Raw genomic sequence first — 13,503 nt, forward strand, 5'->3', positions numbered from 1 at the left:
TCTCACCATCATATCTTTAATAAGTAAACAGGTGGATTTATCTGTTATGCATGGACGGAGTGGATTTTGTGTGTCTGTTTTATTCTAGCATATTGATGCAAACACATATACACTGTTTCTAAAGGTTTATTAATGTAGTATTGTCCTTGTCATATTAGATTTTAATATTTTCTTTCTAGAACCTAAGCCTCAGGAAGCTAGGGAATGTTTGTCTACTCTCACATAAGACTTTTCTAGTTTTTACTCAAGTATTTAAAGGTGTTTGATCTGGGCAGCCCGGGTGGCTCAGCGGTTTAGTGCCACCTTCAGCCCAGGGCCTGATCCTGGAGTCCAGGGATCCAGTCCTGCATGGGGCTCCCTGCATGGAGCCTGCTTCTCCCTCTGCCTGCATCTCTGCCTCTCTCTCGCGCTCTCTCTCTCTCTCCCTGTGTGTCTCTCCTGAATAAATAAATATAACCTTTAAAAAAAAATAAAGGTGTTTGATCCAAAAAGAGATAAAGATGATATCGAATCTTACCCATTCTTTAAAGGACCAGCTTAAAGATTATTATGAAACTAGGATTTAAGTAGTAACAAAAAAAGAAAAAAAAAAAAAGAAATCAACTACCTTTAAATTTGTATGTTTCCTCTATCTTATACTACCAAACATTTCAGTTATTTATTTGCATATTTTGTGTTTCCTACCGGAATATAAATTTTTAGAAAACAGGTATCTTTGGTTCTTTACATCCCTCTCATCCACATATAGTTGAGTCACTTACTCTAAATTTTTGTTGAATGAGTAAAATAGGAAATATTTTTGATACATAGGAAAAATCAGAACATAGCTTCAAAGTCACATTTGGATAGTCTTAGTCCTAGGATTTAAGATTAATCTGTGAATGAGGAAAATGAGGCTTCCTGATGAAATATGTCGGAGACAGTAGTATGAGAGGCAAAAAAGGAAGCAAAAGAATTGGAAATGTCTTCAAGTGGAAGAATAAGTTAAGGAATGGAGATATATGCCAATCTTTTTAATGGTTAAGTACTCCTAACTAGTCGTTTAAGGGGGGGGGGGATTAAAAGAACAGAAAAGTAGAAATAAATACAATCATGATCCCGAGACAGAATTAAATGAAATGAGGAGATAGGTTTGCCATGTTTGCCTGGCCATGGTATGCCAAGGGAGCACAAACTCCTGCCATGTTATTTTCTCTTTTGTTCACTTATTCAGCTCAATTGGTTACAAGCTAGTAGGACTACAGAAACTATATTTAAAAATACTACTAATAAAACTTGGGTGTATTCTCTGTAACCCTGTTACCGACACACCATAGAATTTCTCATGTAACTCAACCATAAACAAACATCCCACATTCTACCATTTTTAACCACAAATCATCTCTTAGAATTGTTTAAATGTTTAACCATGACCAAATGTTGGAACATACTTTTAAATACTTTTCTTAAATGTCCTTCCTTATTTTACTTATTCAGTAGTTTAATTTCTCCTTTTAAATTACTTTTTATTTGGAGAAATGAAATTACCACAATTATTTCTCCCTATAATTGTTGACACTTTCCTAAAAATAAAGATGCAGACTCATATTTTTTGCTTAGATTAAAAAAATCAAGGTGTCACATATCCTTATGGGTTCATTTATTCTTAGCTTTCTCTTTGTCTAAGCAATTACCAATTAAAAAAAAAAAACAACCTTTTAGATTATTCTTTTAGGCTGAATTTCAAGGATGTGAACGAAAAACAAGCCTCATGCAGTGTTGGCGGAAATGCAAACTGGTGCAGCCACTGTGGAAAACACTGTTATTCCTCAAAAAATTAAAAATAGAACTACCCTATGATGCAGTAATCACACTATTGGGTATTTACTCATAGAATACAAAAACACTAATTTGAAAAGATATATGAACCCCTGATTATTGCAGCATTATTTACAATAGCCAAATTAAGGAAACAGCCCAAGTGTCCATCAACATATGAATGGATAAAGTAGATATATATATATGTTGGGAATGTTTCCCAACTTCATAATATAACACTGTATGTTAACTATACTGGAATTACAATTAAAAATAAGTAATGAAATGTTACATATATAAAAAAAGAGGGATGCCTTTTATGAGGTTAAGTATTAAACTCTTGGTTTCAGTCCTCACATTGAGATCTCAAGGTTGTGAGCTTGAGCTCCAAATCGTGCTTCATGCTCAGTGCGGAGTCGATTTGAGATTCTCTCTCCCTCCCATTCTCCCCCTGCTGCTCATGCTCTCTCACTCTCTCTAAAATAAATAAATGAATCTTTTTTTTTTTTTTTTTTAAGAATAATGGTAACACTCATGACATATTTTCAAAAGCTTAATTTATCAGCTTTTATAGTATGGGAGCTACCATTCTCATCCATAATTATGATTCTAGAAAATTATATATCATCTCAGAATATTTTCTAACTTCTTTGTTTCATTATACCCTGAGATGTACAACACTAACATTCAACTGTCTACAACTGAAAACATCATTCCCATCAAATATGCTTCTCTTCTCTCTTCCCTATCTGAGAATGGCATCACCATCTAATGATTCAAGCCAGAGACATCCCATAAAAATGAATTTGCACAAATTCTTATCACAACTTGTAGAAGTCTCTCAAAATCTAACAGTTTATTTTTATTGCTATTGCTTTAGTTCAGGATTATAAAAACTCTTCTTTGTGTTATACCAACTACCTCCTAACTTGCTCCCCTATCTCTGTTGTCTCTTATCAGTAATCAAGGAAAAGAGCAGTATAGCCTAGAAAAAATCTAGGACTACCAAAATTAAATGATAGTACCACACTATTACAATTAATGGTTTATGCATTACTTTAGCAGTGCAAATAAAACAGAAAAAAAGTAATTTATGTAGCATTTGTATAAATATAAAATGCATAGAAAAATAAAAGTGATCGATAGTTTTGTTTTTTTAATATAGGGAATAATCTAATTGGACTACTTATTATGGTGGGAATACAATTGTTTTTTGCCTCATTAAAGACAATCTTTTTTATTTTTATTTGTTTTTTGTTTTGTTTTGTTTTTTAGGGTTTTTTTGGAAAGACAAATATTTACTTAATGATCCCCATCTACACTGGAAATGAAACTACAAGGCTACTGTTGAAAAAAATATTTTTTTTATATATATATATTTTATATATATATATACACACATTGTTTTCTGTATTTAATTATATTTCCTTATTTGAGACTGTAGATTTCTTGGTATAGATAGGGAATATAGTGTTTAATTTAGGGGTGCTGGACAAGGAGGGGATACTTCTTATAAACATTTAAAAATATACATCCCTGTGATACATTTGAATTTTCATATATTAAGGACTTGCATCCTTTAAAATTCTAAGGACACATTTTATTTTTATAGCAATAGGAACAACTGTGTTTCTGAGTTTATATATAAAATCATACACTGAGTTTATGTAAAAAAATTGCATACATTGCTGACAGAATTTTAGTAAAGTAAGTCATGGAATTTTACTAAGTTAATATTATTCATGTAATATAATTTTAAATATTACACTTAGTAGCATTTCCCAAGTAATAATGACTCAATTTATTTAACAATATTAGTTAAATATTAAGAGTATATGTAACTGAATGTACTTTTGAAAAATCAACTGGTCAAAGGATCAACAGTTGATACTTAGAAAATGGTTCAAAATGGTGTCAGGATAGTGGTCCTTGAGTCAGTCTCTACTTTCCATAAATCCTGTAGTAACAGGAAAGGACTCCAAATTATATTATTATGAGACTCAAACACTCAACTATTCTCTAGAATTCAAAAGGAATTAAAAACTCTCATATGACTGATAAAACTGGAATCAAAAATACCATGACCAATCGGCATATTCTGACTGAAACTAAATGAAACCACTAACCAGAGAAAAAAATGGAAACACATTTTGCATCTCCTTATCTATTTGTCACCTAAGTCAGAAATCCAGGGCCCATGCCAGGCAGTTGGACCGTCAAGGTATGAGACTGGACTTTGAGGAACCCAGAGTGCTGGTCCTTCCCTCTTCTATCACTGCATCCCCTCCCAAATCAATTCACAAACCACAATTCTGTGTAGGAAGCAGGAGAAATTTAGAAGTACCACCACATAACATGCTAAGAGGAAGAGTTCTCTTAGTTCAGGTAACTGTAGAATCAGAAGTTAATGTATGAGACCCACTGGTAGATACGCAATTTAGGCATTTTGATGATTCTTTTCTTTCTATTTAAAAAGCCAAAGTCTAGGGGTGCCTGGGTGGCTCAGTCCGCTAAGCATCTGCTCAGGTTATGATTCCACAGTCCTGGGGATGGAGCCCCACATGGAGCTTCCTGCTAGGAGGAGAATCTGCTTCCCCCTCTATGTCTGTCTCTCCCCCACCACTCATGCTCTCTCTCTCTCTCTCTCTCTCTCTCTCTCTCTCTCAAATAAATAGATAAAAATCTTAAAAAAAAATCAAAGTCTGGAAACAGGTAGTTGAAGTTAATGCAACATTTTGAAGCAGAGGCACAGTGAATAAATGTCTGCTAGAAAAATCTCAGTATTGTAAGATCAATTAGGGTTAATGAAAGGTACAGAATACTTTGCAGGATTCTATTCTATCCTGCCCAATGAAATCTTGTTCTCATTCCCAACTTCATCCACCCTTCACAAGTCTAACAAGCAGGAAAATAGTTATATTGTTGCATTTCACTGGATAAAGCACTATCTTGTACAGTCTTTAATAACAAAGAGGCTTTTTGTCACTTATCATTTGCTTTTAAACTTAGAAAAATATATGGATATAAAGAGCATATGTAACACTCTTACATAATTTACTTTTAAATTTACAATACCTGAATAAAAAGTTTATGCAATTTTCTAAATGCATTAATACAAATGCATGTGACAGAAATACAATATATTAACAGTTTATTCTGAACATAAGTAATGTCTGATTAGTACTTTTTATGTATATCTTTATCAAATTTTCTATAAAATTTACATATTACAGGAGAAAGAATTTTAAGCCATTAGTACTCTGGAGAAGAATAGTTCACCTTCTTCTGTGGAACTGGGAAAGCTAAGTATCAGGGAGGAGAACTAATGAAGCGAGGTACATGGATAGTAGCTACAGAGTCGTAAATAGAACCTTGGCTTTTTTTTATCATCTTTCTATTCTTTGTATATATGTTAAATTTTTTAAATTAAAAATGCTAACATGTAGATGTAGATTCTTCTACATTTTTATTCATTCAAATATATAGCAATAACCTATCATGAGCAAGATCTTTGTCAACAAGGAACTAACAAATCTCACTTAGGTGTATTCTTTTCATTAAGCACAAAAATAGTGTGCTGAAAAAGTTTACTAATAAGCTAGTTATCGTTTGTTTAATTCTATTTGTTTAATACTTAGAACTAATACTAAGTTCTAAGAAAAGAACTTAGTTGTAAAAGCTATGTAAGAATTTATTCTATGAACATAAGAATGATCTAACGAAAACATTAAGCTATTTTATCCTTAAAACTCTCATAGATGTAACTCATGTGATTGTCATTGGTTAGACACGGGTAAACAATAGCTATTGAAGTCTGTACACAAAAAAATATTGTTTTCACGTTTGCATACATTTCACTTATTTGGATATGCAAATACATCAGTTCTCATAAGTAGCCAATCATTTTTTCTAACTATTATAAATCTAGGGATGCCTGGGTGGCTCAGTGGTTGAGCATATACCTTCGGCTCAGGGCCTGATCCCGGGGTCCGTGGATCGAGTCCCACATTGGGCTTCTCCTAGGAAGGCTGCTTCTCCCTCTGCCTCGTCTCTGTCTCTCTCTGTCTCTCATGAATAAATAAATAAAATATTTTTTAATAAAATCTTTTCTTAAAAATATATTTTAATATATTGTATTTATGACGAGCTCTGTTAAGTGTGTGAAATGTTGGATATTCCTATTTTCTCACTGAATACAGAAAGAACTGCTATACAAATATTATCATTAAATGCTTAACCTCACATGAATCACATCAATATATGGCTTTCTTTTTAAACTGTTAAATTAAACTTATATTTGTTCTGTATCTTTTTGTTTTCCTGCTCCTAATACACAATTCAATCTTCTTTTCTCTGAAATAATTCTGAGAATTCCAGTGCAGCTTTGTTGCAATATGATGGTGAGGGTCAGCTAAACTGAAATCATAACATAGGAAGTAAAATATATAAATTAGACCATTTAGCAGGTATTCAATATAATTAAAATCATATCATTTTGTGTCCTTTTTTAAGTATATAAAATATGAATTTTGTTCATTTACAGACAAGTTAGTGAAACACAGAGAAAGCTTCTGACAGGAAGCAGCACTATTGACACTACCCAGGGCTTTCTGGAGTCTGTGCTCCCATCTCTCCAAGATACTTGCCTTTTCAATTTTGTTTTCTCTGTGGTCTATCCTGAGAGAGCAAGGTATCACTTATTATGAACTTCTTTTAAGTAACAAACAAAGGGAATCCAAAGTCATGGTTTAACTTCAATCTCTTTTCCTTTTCTTAGTTGTAGTGCTATGCAGCCACAACATATATTCCTTTTTATGCTTCTTTGCACAGGAGGCATCTTTCTGACTGCCAACTATAAGAATATTTCTCTGACTTCCCATCTCTGAATATTGAGAAGTGAACATGGAAAATTCTGATTCCAGATACTTTGTTTAGAGATAAAAAAAACATAAATGCTCAGTTGGTAAGCCAGTTAATAACATCAATCTGGAGTATTTATCTATAGTCCAGAGTGTCTGGTATTACTTTTAATTATTTCTTATAACCTATTTCACCCCATGTTTCTTGCAAGATCCTTGAGTGATACAATGGTCCTACACATTGCTATTCTTAATAGTGTGTTGTGACAAATTTAGTGCTTCATAAATATTTCCACAATGATTAAATGAAGAAGGAAATTAATGCATAAAGTCAATTCTTTTTTATAGAAGACACTTTACTCCTTCTAGCCAGTCTCCTATTACCCTAAAACAATATATTTTCACATATCATTTTAACATTATCTCACTTTCATAAACTAATAGTAGTCTTCTGCATTTCCCTTACTAAAAACTTCCAGTATAATTTTATAGTTTATTAGAATATATAAAAATAGGATTAGAAGGGAAATAATTTAGTTAAGCCATACATGATCATAAATTGCTGTGAAACCAATCTAAATCAGGGAAATATTTAAAGAAACATAAGATCTTAGAATAACAAAAAAGTGAACTGATGAGATCAAAAGGCAACTGTGTGAAAGTGCCAGCCCAGTGTTCTGGGGCAATTAAAATGCTTGAGCATAAGCTTCTCATACAATGACAAAATTAAATACAGCCTCTCAAATGACAAGAAATAACTCGATTATTCAGTAAGTTGGGCAAAAGAAGTCCTATTGTTTAGAGTCACAGTTTAGCTTTCACTATTACATTTTAATTTTTTTTTATTTATTTATGGTAGTCACAGAGAGAGAGAGAGAGAGGCAGAGACACAGGCAGAGGGAGAAGCAGGCTCCATGCACCGGGAGCCCGACGTGGGATTCGATCCCGGGTCTCCAGGATCGCGCCCTGGGCCAAAGGCAGGCGGTAAACTGCTACGCCACCCAGGGACCCCTACATTTTAAAATATGAGAATATGAGCAAGTAAAAGTCATTAAAATTGTTAGCCATCCGAGAAATGCAAATTAAAGGTATAAGATTTCATTACATGCCTACTAGAATTGATAATGCCGAATGCCAGAAAGGATACAGAGTAACTGGATCTTATATTGCTAGTAAAACTGTACAGACTCTGGAAAACAGTTTGGCAGCTTTTTTTGTTTGTTTGTTTGTGTTTTGTTTCTAAATAAAATTAAACATGAATTTACCATGGAATTGACTCATCAATCACACTCTTGAGTATTTATCCTAGAAAAAATGAAAATCTATGCTCACATGAAAACCTGTACACAGATGTTCATGGTAGCTTGAAATAATTTATCGAATAAATAATTTATTTAAAAAATAAACAGCTTAAAATTGGAAATCACAAAAAGGTTTCTTTTACATGTGAAAGGATAGATAGCATGTATTATATTTCTATAATGGAATACTACCCAGAAATATAAAGGAATATACCACCAATATGCACTAAATGAATGGAACTTCAGGGAATCATGTTGAGTGGGGGGAAAAGCTAACCTCAAAGTTTTTAATTGAATAATCTTCCACTTAGTAATATTCTTGAAGTCACAAAATATGGTCATGAGAATAAATCAGTGGTTGCCAGAGTCAGGGCTAGGGAAGAGGGTGACTTTAAAAGGAAAAAAGAAAAGGAGTTTTTCATTGGTGATTAATGTGTTCTGTATCCTGATTTTGGTGATGTTTACATCAATATGTACATGTGAAATTTCAAAGAACTATAAACTAAAAAAGTGTGCATGTGAAATCTGAATAAGGTTGGTAGTTGAGTTAATAATATTGTACCAATATAAATTTCCTAATCTTAATGATCATGTAAGATGTTATCATTAGGAGAAGGTGGGTGAATTGTTTATAAGAGTTTTCTATTAATTTTGCAACTTTTGGAGAGTCAAAGTATTTTAAAATTAAAGTATTAAACAATAAAATAAAGGATACTTTTTTCTTTTACCATTTGCCTAAAGTAGAGGCAAATTATTATAAAATTCAATGGTTTTCTCCATTACCTTTTTTCTTTTTTTTTTTAATTTTTATTTATTTATGATAGTCACAGAGAGAGAGAGAGAGAGAGAGGCAGAGACACAGGCAGAGGGAGAAGCAGGCTCCATGCATCGGGAGCCCGACGTGGGATTCGATCCCAGGTTTCCAGGAACGCACCCTGGGCCGAAGGCAGGCGCTAAACCGCTGCACCACCCAGGGATCCCTCTCCATTACCTTAGATTTATTTTCCAATTTAGCTGTTACTATTTGTACATTTATCTTATAAAAAATTATGAAATGGAAGTTCCATTTTCCTCATTACTACAACATTGGAGAGAAATAAGATAAAAATATAGTGATGAATAAAAAGTAAATTTGTCAAATAACCACTTTTGATTTTTTACACAATTAAATTTTGTTTGCCAGTTCTTCTCAGGCTGTATCATTTTCAAACACAGCTGATAGGAAGGGGGAGATAGTAACAAATAAAATAATTTCCAATAAAAAGACGAGAACACCACCACCAAAATCAACAAGATATTTGGACACAATTCTCCATTGGATCTCTGACATTTCTGCCCATTGTTTTAAGCAAAGGCATTGGTAACTTCTGTATTGCTCTTTCAGGGACGTTTGTAAAGCAAATGGTGTCTCTCTCTGGGGTAGGGGGAAGATTTGTCACCTGACCAGAATAACGAAGATAATGCCTCTCTCCAGGGCAACGATTGGTGGGCCAGTGGCTAGCTGTAGCCTTACAAAATTGGTGGTTTCCTAAACTCAAAGTTGCTCAGCTATCATACAAACTTACTTTGTGCATATCATCCATTTGGGTCCACCTTTGCATTCCTTGCAGGGGACTTGGGGAGCCTATGTTGTGATGAATAAAGTAAATTGTAAAGACTTCAGAAATTTCAGGATTTCTTCCTGACAGTGCCTTGGCACAATGTATTTTTTTCTTCCCCTCTAGTGGCAACTCCAGACCTGCCTAAATGTATATAGTCTCTGGATGGCAGCCTGTTCAGAATGAGAATTAGGACGTTAAAACTTAATTCTGGTCACAGTTTATAAATATGCTCTGGTGCCTCTTTCATTTGACTCTTCCAGGCAAAGCTCTGGATGATGTAAGAGAAGACTGAAGAGAAAAGAAAGATGAAGTTATAGCAACTTCACACTTTGTGAAGGTGGAGGAAGCGCAAAAATCCTGTACTTGGAGGAGAGATAACCTCAGAATGCGGGATGTATAGGGACGGGAAGGACATTAATGATCTTTCAGATCTGTCCCTAGAGGCTTCCACCAGACTATAAGCATCCTGGTGCTACTCTTTTATCTTTTCAATGATGTTTGAAAAGGAAGGGAACCAATTTGAGTGTGGAGCTCATGCTGCCTGCGGCCCTGTGAGTAATAAAATACTTTATCTTTGACCCCAAGTCTCCTGTGTTGTGCCAAGATCTAGGAAGCCCTGGCCCGCACACTGGGCTTGCAAATAGGATAAGAATCTCAGATTATTTGTACTTTTGACATATACATAAAATAACTAAAGAAGTCCAGTTTAATTATATACTGGTTTTCCAAATTTGAAAATATAATTTGGAAGTATAGGTCTAAAAATAATAGTACTGGGCTCTGGATGATTTAAAGTGTTTTTATTGTTGGTTTATCATTGAAGTTCACAAATGCATATGTAATAATTTATCTGCTGTCCTGCCATGCATCCTTTTGGCTTCTAATTCTTGTGGACTCTACAGTGGATAGTTAAAAATGAGCTTTGATTTTCCATATATTGACAGCATTTCACTTTGTTCAAAGTAAATCTTGCTCAGGAGGCATGCATAAGCCTAGGAAATTAACATACAAAGGGCAACACTCAACCAATAGAGGAAAGGAGTTTGTCATGATCAGTCCTCAGGTAGGCAGTTCTGACAAGCATTCCATATGCTTCTCAGGAATTTCTAAGGAGGATTAAGCCCCAGTTCATCACAGTTCCTGCAGTAACATGCTTTATATTGCCTTTACTTCCTTCCTGTACTCTTCTTCACCCCACACTCTTGCTTCCTGGAATAACCACATAAATAACCTACCTAAACACAAAAACTTGTTTGAATCTCTTATTTTGTGTAGTGCCTAATTTAAACAAATGGCACGGCTCATTTCACAACAGATATGTTTAGGTTGCATATTTAAAATTTATGTTTTCTGTTTAAGCAAATTCACATACTTCCATAAAATGAAATTAAAGGTTTATATTACAAGATATAGTTTGAATTGAATTTTACAAAAAGGAATTAAAAACCCCTCAACCTGGTAGTAATACTGTTTTGTGCTACAAGATGAGTCTACTGATTATGACCATTTGGATATATGACAATTTGTGAATTTACTTTGGGATACATTAGGACTGTATCTTACCAAATCAGGATTATAACACCTGCTTTGGCCCCAAGTCAAAATAATTATACTCTGCAGATAACTATTGTATTGTATCTTGGACTTATCTAATGTAAGACATTTGGGGATACTCTAAAAAAACATTGAAATTTTGATGCTACTTGATGTTTTTGTGGAAAATCTACATTAGAGCTTCTAAGAAACAGAGACTGAGAAAAACATTAATCTGCATTGTATGCATAAGATATTTAATTCAGCTCCAGTTGTATTGAGTTGGATGGCATTTAGAGAACTCGTAATGTGAGTGAGAGAATCTGTGATTGCTCTACAAGGAAGCAGAAGGTGGAAATGGAAGTTAGAAGAGTGAACAGCATCTAACAGAGAAGTTAATGGCCCTGTGATGATATATGGCGAGCTGGAGAAATTAAGAGCTTCGTGGAATTTTTTGCTTCTTCCTTAATTAGCGTTTGGTTTGGGAATACAACTCAATCATTGTTGAACTCTATGGTAGTACAAAGTTGACTAATAGTAGTGAAGAAATCCTCAGTTTTCATCTGTATCCATCAATGATCATACTAGACAGGCTAAACTGATGAATACTAAAAATTAGCTTACAAACATATAGCTGTCTCCAGATAACAAAGCATTCTTATAGAGGTTGCCATATGTAATGCTTATTTCCTAATGAGGGTAAATGAGATAAAATTGTTCACATTTTATAAATGCTGCTTTTGAATGTCAGATAATGATTTTTCACGTGGTTGTATAAAATAACTAGTGGGACACTAAGCTAGAACTATACTCAAGGTATTCCAACCCAAGGTATAGGTTTTCTTCTCCTGTAGTCATCATGATCATGTTTATTTGGGGGTCGTATTTCTTTTTGTGACTGTAACAAAAAGATTTTGCTGAAATCCAGATTTGGAGAAGCAGCTTTAAATCCCCCATAGCCTCATTAAAGAGAAAATAAGCTCTGGAATTTAGAGGATACAGAGTCATTCTAAGAAGGAATAAGGCAATAGGAAATACAGTAGCAGCTGGTCCAGAAATCTTTTACTGATTACTTTTATAATGTTTTCCTACCCAACTACTAAAAGTAGTTACTATTTTTTCCTTATTTCTCTTTGACCCACTATCTCAATGGTTCAGTGTTTTAATCACCTCATTCTTGAAGACATCACACTTCCTCTGATCTTTCCATTCTTCCCAAAGAACCCACTTTCACAATAAACTCAAATAACAATGAGACAGTGAAGTATCTTCACTGATTTTTAATTTCTGACTTTTTAAACAAATTGTTTTGCAGAGAGAATGTGGAATAAACAAGAACACTTAAAAGTAGCTAGAGGGCACTAATCCCTGGTATATTTCAGAAAAATCATTGAATTTGGGAGTTGAAAGAAAACCTTACAAATCACCAGTTATGAATTAACCAAGGTTACCTGAATCCAGAACTAGAAGCCAAACCTTTTGACTTAGGCCAGGGCTTTTCCCAATATTGTATCCTCCACATCACCAACAATCTTGTTTTGCTTTTTCTACTTTTTAGTTGTCTTTTCTCTGTTAAGCCTTCGGTGGTGAAAAGTTGATAGCATTGATTAAATGTTCATGCTATTATAAATATGATAGATAAAGTCACTAATCCCCATGGAATATCATGATTACAAACAATATTAGCTAATATTTTTTTCATCATCTATTAGATATACATTTACCTCCTACAAGTTCACAATATCCAGGATTTACATATTAATTATTCACTTATTATTATTTTGTTCATTTAGGAAGTGTATCATCCTCCTCTACCAATATAATACAAAATTGTGTTGTTAATAATTTTAAGTATAATTGAACCATTAAGAAAATAGGAACAAGAGCATATGCTTAGTAAGTTATCTCCATTTAAATGGGTTTATAAAGGAAAATAAAAAATTAAAAGTTTCACATAATTTGTGATTATATGAATAATCATGACTAAATTCTCACTCATTGAAAAATAATCATTTTTAGTTAGAAGTCTTAGTTAACACAATGGTCATTATAGTGAGCTTCTAATATTTTCTTAATTAGCATGCTTTCAGTTGAAGTCTTAAGCCATAGCTATTTGTAATAAAGTAAATCTTTTCTATCTATGATACATTCATAATATATACACATAATAATATAAAAAAAATGATGTTTACTCTCTTTAAGCAGGTACTACCCTAGTCCAACCAACCGTTAACTATCTGGAGCTATTGAAATAGGCTCTTCATTGATCTCTCCATTCCCATTTTACCTCCACAACACACACACACCATACTTCACAATAAAAAAGCATTCTATATTGTAATCTGGGCAACTGATGGGCTTAAAATTTTCCAATGTGGCTTCCAAGGTTCTGAACAACACAGCCCCAGCCTC

At 33.6% G+C, this 13,503-nt stretch overlaps 1 protein-coding gene across 1 annotated transcript in view; it reads right to left on the reverse strand.

Moving 5' to 3' along the window:
* LRP1B (LDL receptor related protein 1B) overlaps positions 1 to 13,503 on the reverse strand; it is a 1,959,891-nt gene that overhangs the window by 938,936 nt on the left and 1,007,452 nt on the right. The window lies entirely within an intron of this gene.

This window comes from Canis lupus, chromosome 19, assembly GCF_011100685.1.
Source record: "Canis lupus familiaris isolate Mischka breed German Shepherd chromosome 19, alternate assembly UU_Cfam_GSD_1.0, whole genome shotgun sequence".
NCBI classification, from domain to species: Eukaryota; Metazoa; Chordata; class Mammalia; order Carnivora; family Canidae; genus Canis; species Canis lupus.